The sequence below is a fragment of the Otolemur garnettii genome, unplaced genomic scaffold (genome assembly GCF_000181295.1).
Source record: "Otolemur garnettii isolate 467f Iridium unplaced genomic scaffold, OtoGar3 scaffold00008, whole genome shotgun sequence".
Lineage (NCBI taxonomy): Eukaryota > Metazoa > Chordata > Mammalia > Primates > Galagidae > Otolemur > Otolemur garnettii.
This window is the reverse complement of record NW_003852403.1, coordinates 205,572-214,186: the sequence shown is the minus strand read 5'-3', so window position 1 is coordinate 214,186 and position 8,615 is coordinate 205,572. Positions and strand designations below refer to the sequence as shown.

General features: G+C 48.9%; 1 protein-coding gene across 1 annotated transcript in view; it reads right to left on the bottom strand.

Moving 5' to 3' along the window:
* GRID1 (glutamate ionotropic receptor delta type subunit 1) overlaps positions 1 to 8,615 on the bottom strand; it is a 731,600-nt gene that overhangs the window by 579,416 nt on the left and 143,569 nt on the right. The window lies entirely within an intron of this gene.

The window sequence follows — 8,615 nt, the reverse complement described above, 5'->3', positions numbered from 1 at the left end:
GCAACCCACTGCACCAGTTTGGAAGCAAACATTTCTTACTAATGGTTTCTGTGATGGCAGGAATGTGGGGAAGCAGATGCAGTTTCAAAACACAGCCTGTGAATGGCAGCTGGCCATCTGCTGCGCACGGCAGACTTTGAACAACTTTGACAATGCGGTCCTTTCGGTCGAGAACCCTTGGGTTTATGTAACGCCTCAGACAGGGCCAGGAGAAAAAGAGAACAGGGGAACAAGCCCCAAGGACCAAGGCAGTGAGAGGCTGGGGAAGGTACGAGAAGGGCAGGTCCCCCACAATCCGCAGCCCCAAAGGTACTCTGCCTTGCTCTGTCACCAGCATTAGCAGGATGATAATTCACATCCCACAGTCCTTCCTGCTGAACCCCCAGCCTCCAAACACAAGGTCAGGGGAAGGAGTGCTCCAACAGGGACAATGAAATCTCTCTTGGGAATCTTGCAGCCCCATCCCCACCCCAGATGCTCTGCACACACACCCATCCAAGCCCAACACGGCCAAGTTCTCTCCTAAACAGAAATCCAGTTGTGTCACACCCTGTTTAAAGCCCTACAGCGCCTCCCAAGATCCTTGGGGATGATGTCAAATTCCTCAGGACATTCTTCCAGGCTCCCTCGACTGCAACCCCAGCTCCTCATCACGCCTCTGCTGCTCTGCTCCAACCAGCTGCCCACCACAGCCCCTTGGACTCACCTCTTCAACCCTCATGTTCACCTGAAGTTTGCTTCAGGACTCAGAGCCCACAACAACCCCAGGCTGGCTCAGGATCCACGCTGTGTGACACCCCTTCCCTGAACTTCCTCTGTCACCGAACCACATGTTGCCTGGTAACTGTGCGGCTCTCCTACTGGACCTGAAGGTCCAAGAGGACAAGGGTCCTGTCTGCTCTGTTCACTATCCTTCCGCAGACACACGCCCAGCCCGGCACACGGCAGGCAGTAAAGACTCATGCAAGGATAACGTGAGCTCGACATTTCCATGCCCCAGATCAATAATTCCTCTCTGGGCACCAGTCCAAACCATGGGAACAGCACTAGATCCAAAAACATTCAGAAGACACTTATCCATACTCTTGGAATATTGCTAATGATCTAAAAAAATGCAAATTGGTGAGTGATTATGAAAGAGCTCCACTTGCTGAAAGCATAAGCAGCCTTAAAACTCTTCACGAAGATACCAAAGTAACGTGGGAAAGTGCTCGTCATTAAAAAGTATGTGAAAATAATACAAAACTGTACATACTTTATGATCTCAATTAAATAAAACATTAACATGCATGAAAGAAAGACCAGAAGAAAATATTGCAAAGCGTTCCAAGTGACTGCAATTTAGAAGATGCCTAGAAATGGTTTTCTCCCTTTTTCTGTATTTGCCAAAATTTCACGACATGAACAGATAATTCCTTTAGAAATGAAAAATAATCCTCTAATAATGGATAAGTAGGAAAGCTATGTGGGAGGAGGGACTATTGTGCAAGAACTTCCTCTCTGTGCCAAATTCTCTTTGGAGTCCTCATACACGTATATGTGCATTTAGGTTATTCTCAGGATGTCCATACAGGGTAGGGATCATTGTGTCCATTTTCAAGAGAATGAGATGTGAGGCCACACAATGAATGTTAACACAGACATAAGAAATATAATTCTGAGAGTCGGCCAAGTTAAAAAAAAAAAAACAGCGTGCAAAATTATATGCTCTCCATGATTACAACCAGACAGAAAGCATGCCTAGGAGAAAAGCAGGCGAAAACTCTGAAAACAAAGACTCTATGATGATGAATAGGTTTTTTTTCTCCTCGTGTGCATGCTCTTGTCAATGCCAAAACATTGCATTTATAATCCTAAAAAGCAATCTTATAAAATAAACTGTACATCACTCAGCGATTAATTGTTCAGGAGCTCCAGCCCTCGGTTGTGGAGGGATGTTCCTGTCCCAGGACCCGCGTGGAACAGCCCTCCCTGTAGCCGTCAGTCACAGCTGGTTCTCGTTGCCCCCACCTACCATGGCTCCCTCTCAAGTCAACACCTGACTCTTTGTGGCAATTCCTGTCCCCTTCCATAGACACCAGGTTCTGAAGCCCAGAACCTCTCTGAGCCTCAGTTTCCCCATCTGAGCACAAATGCCCCTGCTCACTGCAGACCACTCCTGAGCTCCCTTATGTTTTATGTACATACTTGGCGCCCCTGCTACACGCAAGCTTCTACACCGAGCGTGGTGGCAGAAACAGCAGGATGACCATAGGGCCCATCTTTGAGGAGCTTAGAACGCACCAAGGAGACAGACCCCACAGTTCAGCCTGAGAGGACACAGAGGAAGCTTCCTGGAGCACAGAGGAAGGTAACCTCATGTGGGGTTGGCATCATTGAAAAACCTCTTGCAGGGCTCCCCATAGGGAAAGAAGCATAAGGGGGGTGCAAAGTGATAATGACACAGGACCAGGCAGGCAGTATCTCCACAAGCTGCCACATCACCACGGGCAGCAGAAAGAGCATTAGAATCTCACAGACCCCAGTTCTGGTTTTGGCTCCTTTCGTCAACAGCAGCACAGCTGTGGACACGTTCCCATTCTACACCTCTGTTTTCTATTAGAGATGAGAGCCCCACCCACCAGAGCCTGTGGGTACACTGACTTAAGTGCAGACAGCAAACGCCAACACCACGCTGTCCTCAAGAAAGATGTTAATCCCAGGTCAGCTTCCTGCCCTTCCCTTGGACATCCCAATCTCCCCATCAAAGTCACATCTGGGGTCTTTAGAAATATTAGTAGTCACAGCTGAGAGCCCACCCCATTGATTGCAGCCCTCCCCGTGGAGGTGGGCACTGCCGACCCACCCCTCAGGCTGCCACCTGCAGCACCAAAAGCATGTTGGGCCTCCGGGAACAGGGAGGGTAATTAAGGCTGGAAGCCTCTCCCAGGCGCTAATGGAGAGGCCCAATGCGAGTCAATTTCCAATCCACTGTGAATGGCCTGCTAATTGGGGCACTGTTGAAATGATGGTTATTTGGAGGCTTCTAACATAAAAATAATAAGATCAAAATACATCAGATCAAAGCCAAATCAGCTATTAGCTTAATCAAGGTTGTGCAAGATGGTACATTACACAACTCAGGCACTGGTTGTGGTGAGAGTTGTTGAACCCAAGTGCCGGTGTCCCACCAGCTGGGTCTGTGTCTGGACCCCGCCACAGTCACACGGTGGGACTGTGGGCAAGGGACTAGTCCCCTCAAAGCTTCTGGTTGGTTGAGTTTTTCCTCTCAAATAAAGACGATGGCTCCCATTTCACAGAGCTGCTGCTGTACATATCCAAAGAAAGGGCTCTTGGGACTTGTATATGAAGGGCGGTTCCTACCACCTGGCTATAGTAGGAACTTAGAAGACATTGCCCTCAGGCTTGGTGCTTAGAGGTGGTTTTGCAACTCTGCAGAATAACAGTTTTTGTTATAATTCTTTGTCTCCAATATTTTATGGTCATAAAGCTGATTTCTCTCTTGATTACAATGTGGGCTTGATAGATTGATAAGAGCTCCCTGAGATGGTTCATCAGCTGGGGATGTAAGGAGGGTGCAGGAAAGCAGAGGGTCTCTGCGAAGGAGAGAGGCTACTCAGAGCTCAGGGTGGGCCCAGAGGAGAGAAGCCTGGGGGCTCAGCCTCCACAATCCAGTCACACCCCCACCCTTTCCCCCCAGGTAGCATCCTGCTACCTGGGCTTCTCCAAACACAGGACATGTCAGGGCAGTACTGGCCACTTTACAGGGCAATTTCTGCAGCTCTCAGCCCAGTGGAGCTTTCTGATTCCCTGGGGAGAAAAATCGGAGCTCAGAGAGTGCTGGTCAGTTGGCCAGGGCCACATAGCCAGAGAGCAAACAGGAAAGAGAACATCAGAACTGGACCACCAGGAAGCTCTGTAGCCAGTGCTGAGAAAAGACAGTAGCCAGTAGGGGACAGGACCCCAGATTCCACCCCATCCCCAGACAGAAATTCCTAGGGCAGCTGCAGGCTCAGTGCAGGCCTGTGTCCCTGGGGGCCTGTCAGGATGGTGGGGCTGGAGACAAAAGGTGTCCTAGACACTGAGGTTGCTCTGGGCACTGCCACTGATCCATACTCACTTTTCTCCATATCAATGGGGATTTCTAGAAATTCTTAGGCCACGTCTTGGAGGAAGTAATATCCTAGAAGACTTGTACTAGGAGAGACCCACAATTTCTGGTGCTATCCCCTGGACATGACTCCCCTCTGTCAGGCGACCTGGGTGCCTTGTTCCCCAAGCTTGCTCCCTCCAGAAGACCAGATCTAGTCCCCAAATAGGAAAGATCATCCCATGCAGCCCTTGCTACTCTGAGGTCACAAGTCCCTCAACCAGCAGCTATGTTAGCTGGCCTCTGCATGCCCCCTTAAATAATGACGAGGTGTTTCCAAGTGGAGAAGGCAAGAGAGGGTCTCCACCTGGGTAGAGGCAGCCTGGTATTGTTGTCTTCACTTAAAGGAGCCTGTCAAGTCTCAGCAGGTTTCTGCAGGTGGCAGAAAACAGCTCTGCCTGCCCAGGAGGAACCATCTCTCCCCAGTGGAGTCTAGCCCCTATGTCAGCTCCAAGGCTGCTCCCACAAGCAGGACTCCTGGGGCCACCCCATTCCTCTGGTTATCTTAACCACCATGAGCCACTCTCATTACCTGTGCCCTTCCTTTCCTCCTTTAAATGGCATCAGCCCTATTAATATTTGAATTCCATTGGCTAATGCTTTAAATTAAGGTAGCATTTATAAATACTTTATAGCCAATGAATAATTGACCAAATTTAGTATTGTCATAACTCACAGTAAATTATTGATCTATGGAGAATAAATATTTTCATCTTTTATTAAGACATTTAAAAGGTAACCAGAACCATCAAGTGGGGGGATGTGGGTGGCAGGACCATAAGCGGCCCACGCTAGAGCTCAGGCCCTGGAGTGTGCAGCCCTTCCCTGCTGCTCCCTCCAGAGCACAGGGCACACCTTGACAGGTGTCCATCCTGTCCTGCAGCCCATGCTCTTCAGCAACTCTCCTACCTGCTCTCTAGCCTTCTGGAGACCTGAAGTCCCCTATGCTACCCATGCGTCAGCTCACTGGTTTCCTCTCCAGTTACTCTATCACAGACTCTCTTGCCACCCTCTCTTCATTTTTATAAATCAGCCAGTGAAATCCCAACCCAAAGTCAACCCATGGTGGGTCCACCTGGCCACCGTCTTCCCCACACCCACAAGCAATCAACAGGGGGCAGCAGAGAGCACCCCATGCCTAGCAACATGGTAGCCTTGCCACACCTAGTCAACCACCTCAGCAGGACTCCCCCTCCTCCTGCACCTGCTGCCCACAGTCCCCTTGCCATGCATGTCTAGCTAACTCGTCTCCTCCTGTGTGCTTCTCAAGCAACCACCCCTCTCTCCAGAGAACCTTCCATGACCCCCCAACCTTCCCCCACCATGCTTTGTCTTCATACCACTCACTGTTTACCAGGATGAACTATGCAAGGCCACTGCCATGGTCTCATTCTCTGACCTACAATCCCACAAACAGATGCACCTATACTGCTCACCCTCCCAGCACCTGGCTGGCCCAGCCCCTGGCTCAGCAGAACATAACAACAAACCATTTAGCGCTAAATAACTCTGGAAGATGATGAGTATTACTAGGTCCAAACTTCACAAGTGAGACACAGTTTGCAAAGGTCCCAGGATGCTCGTGGTCACCAAAAGGGGGAGCCATATTGCACAATCCAGAGAAGGGGAGTTAGTTTCTTCAAACCAACACCCCACTGTAAGGAGGAGCTCACTGAGAGCTTGCAGGGAGCCAAGGGGACAGTGAGGAGGAAGTGGGGGCTGGACTGTGAGTCTCACTGGGAGCACCACCAGGCTGGGAACCCCTACAATCCCCTGCCAGCTCAGCCCAGACCAGGGAGGCAGTGGGGAGCAGGGCCAGAGGCTCCTACCAGATGATGGGCTATAGGCTGGCATAGGTGAGCAGCTGGTAGCAAGACACACAAAGCCAACCAGGATGGTAGAGAAGAACTGCCAGTGCTGTGGGATCTCTGGGGCCTCATTCTTCTACCAATTAATGAATCAAAACCAATTCCCCGCTCCTGCGGATTGGAAACACAGGGAACACTGGGTGGGATCATGCTCGCTTATTTATAGCTCTCCAGCTCCTTGCTAATGACTTTTACTGCTCCGCCAATGGAACGCCAGGCTCCCCAGCCAGGATTCACACAGAAGCCTACACTGTGAAAGTTAAATCAGGACAGTGAAGAGACCAAGGCACGTCTGCACGTGGGGTGCCTCAGAGAACCTTGAAAGCAACTGAGCATCAGTCTTCTGTAACACTCTCAGCCCCAGGCCCACATGGCTCCTCCTGAGCTCCCTACTCTTCCCTCACCACCTCTGGCCCATGAGAGGTCACCCCCTCCCCTGAGCCTCTGAATGTCTGTGCAACTGGTCTCCCTCCCTCCCAGCCCCTCTTTCTCCAACCCACTCTAGAGAGCACAGTTCAGCACCAAGCATGCCCCTCAAGTACCTGCCATGCTCCAGTTTGTGAAATGGTCCCTCACCCCCAGCCCCACACATCAGGATGCACCTGTCTAATTTCTCACCATCATACACTCAGCGCTCTCTGGTCACATGCTGACACCCCCATTCCTAATCTCTAACTTCATATTTGCTGGTTCCCTTTTTCTGAAACTCTCTTCCTCCTCTACTTTGCCCATTCAAGTCCTACCCCAAAACCTACCCCAAAGGCCTCCTCCCCTATGGAGTTTTCCTTAACTTCCCACCTTGCTAGGTAAAGTTAACCATCCCTTTTTCCACAAGTCCAGGAACACTTTATCCCAGCATACTGCCATCGAGTATGTATTATGCCACCTCCTACTTAATTCCTAAGGTCTCATGAAGAGGAACTTAGGCTCATGCCTTTCTGCATTTTCAGACCCAAGGTCTCATGCAGAGATGGTCAAAGGATGGTGGCTGAGGGATTGAGTTAAATGAAAGCACAGAAGCATACAAGGTCAATTAAGTTCAAGAACTCAGCCTAGAAACAGTGCTACATACCGTATTGCTGAATATCCCTGTGGTCAGCTAGAAGTACTCCCCGGGGCCATCTGGTGACTGTAGTGATATTCAGCAATGAGGTATGTAGCATTTATTCTAGGATGAGTTCTCAAACTTAATTGTATGACCTTATACACGCTAAGGAAATCATTTGAAATATCAGTGCTACAAAGCAAACAGAGAATCAATGGGATGGGACTCATTTTACAAATGAGGCAATGAGGCAATGGAAATTTGGTCTTGTCCAAGAACAAGCTGGCTTTGGGCAGCACAATGAGAAGAAAGATCTTGGACTTCGGAGCCTCCTAGACCTTAGCCCATAATCCAATCTCTGAATGGATAAGCAGGAGCTTGGGGGTTAGGGAGGCTGGGCAACTCACTTCAATTTAATTGTGCCCAAGAAGGAGGAATTGCTTAAGTGTGAGCAAAGCTTGAGAGAAAGCAACAGTGCTGTTCTGGAGCAAAGGCACCAGCTGAGGGACACAGAAGCCCCATCTGAGAACTGTTCACTTCATGTGACCCCAGGGCCATGATGCAGAACCAGCTCAGACAGGATAGAGCCAGAGATCCCAACAGCATAGCACAGGGAGCTCCAGGGAGTGGCTGTACCCAGGAGGTGGACTAAAGTGGGAAGAGATACAAGAAATACACTAGACACCCTTACATGGCCATATCCAGAGTAGACTGGGACTAGAAAAGAATCCCCAGGGTGACCAAGAAGGCACTTCCAGCTCTATTAAGAGAAAGACTGAAAACTTCTCTGAAGATGACAGATGAATGGCCAACAAACACATGAAAAAAATGCTCATCATCTTTAATCGTCAGAGAAATGCAAATCAAAACCACTTTGAGGTTTCACCTAACCCCAATAAGATTAGCCCACATCCCAAAGTCCCCAAACTACAGATACTGGCCTGGATGTGGAAAGAAGAGAACACTTCTACACTGGTGGTGGGGTTACAAACTAATACAGCATTTATGGAAAGAAGTACGGAGACTCCTCAAAGAACTAAAAGTAGACCTTCCATTCATCCAACAATTCCATCCTCTAGGTATCTACCCAGAAGAACAAAAATCATTTTACCCCAAGGACATGTGTACCAGAATGTTTACTGCAGCTCAATTCACAATTGCCAAGTTGTGGAAGCAACCCAAAATCCCATCAACCCATGACTGGATTAACAAATTGTGGTATATGTATATCATGGAATACTATTCAGCCATAAAAAAGATGGAGACTTTACATCTTTTATGTTTACCTGGATGGAGTTAAAACACATTCTTCTTAGTAAACTATCTCAAAAATGGAAAAAAAAAAATCCAATACTAGTCCAAATTAGTCCTCCATACTAATATGAAACCAATATATAAACACGTCCATACGAATGATAAAATATAAATGTAGTCTAGCAAGGGAAAGGGGTGAGCAGGGACAGGAGAGGGAGGAGGAGGAGGGGGGCAATTGGCGAGATCTCACCTAATGGGCACAATGTGAGCGTGTTCAGCACATTCCCCTGGGTGAGGG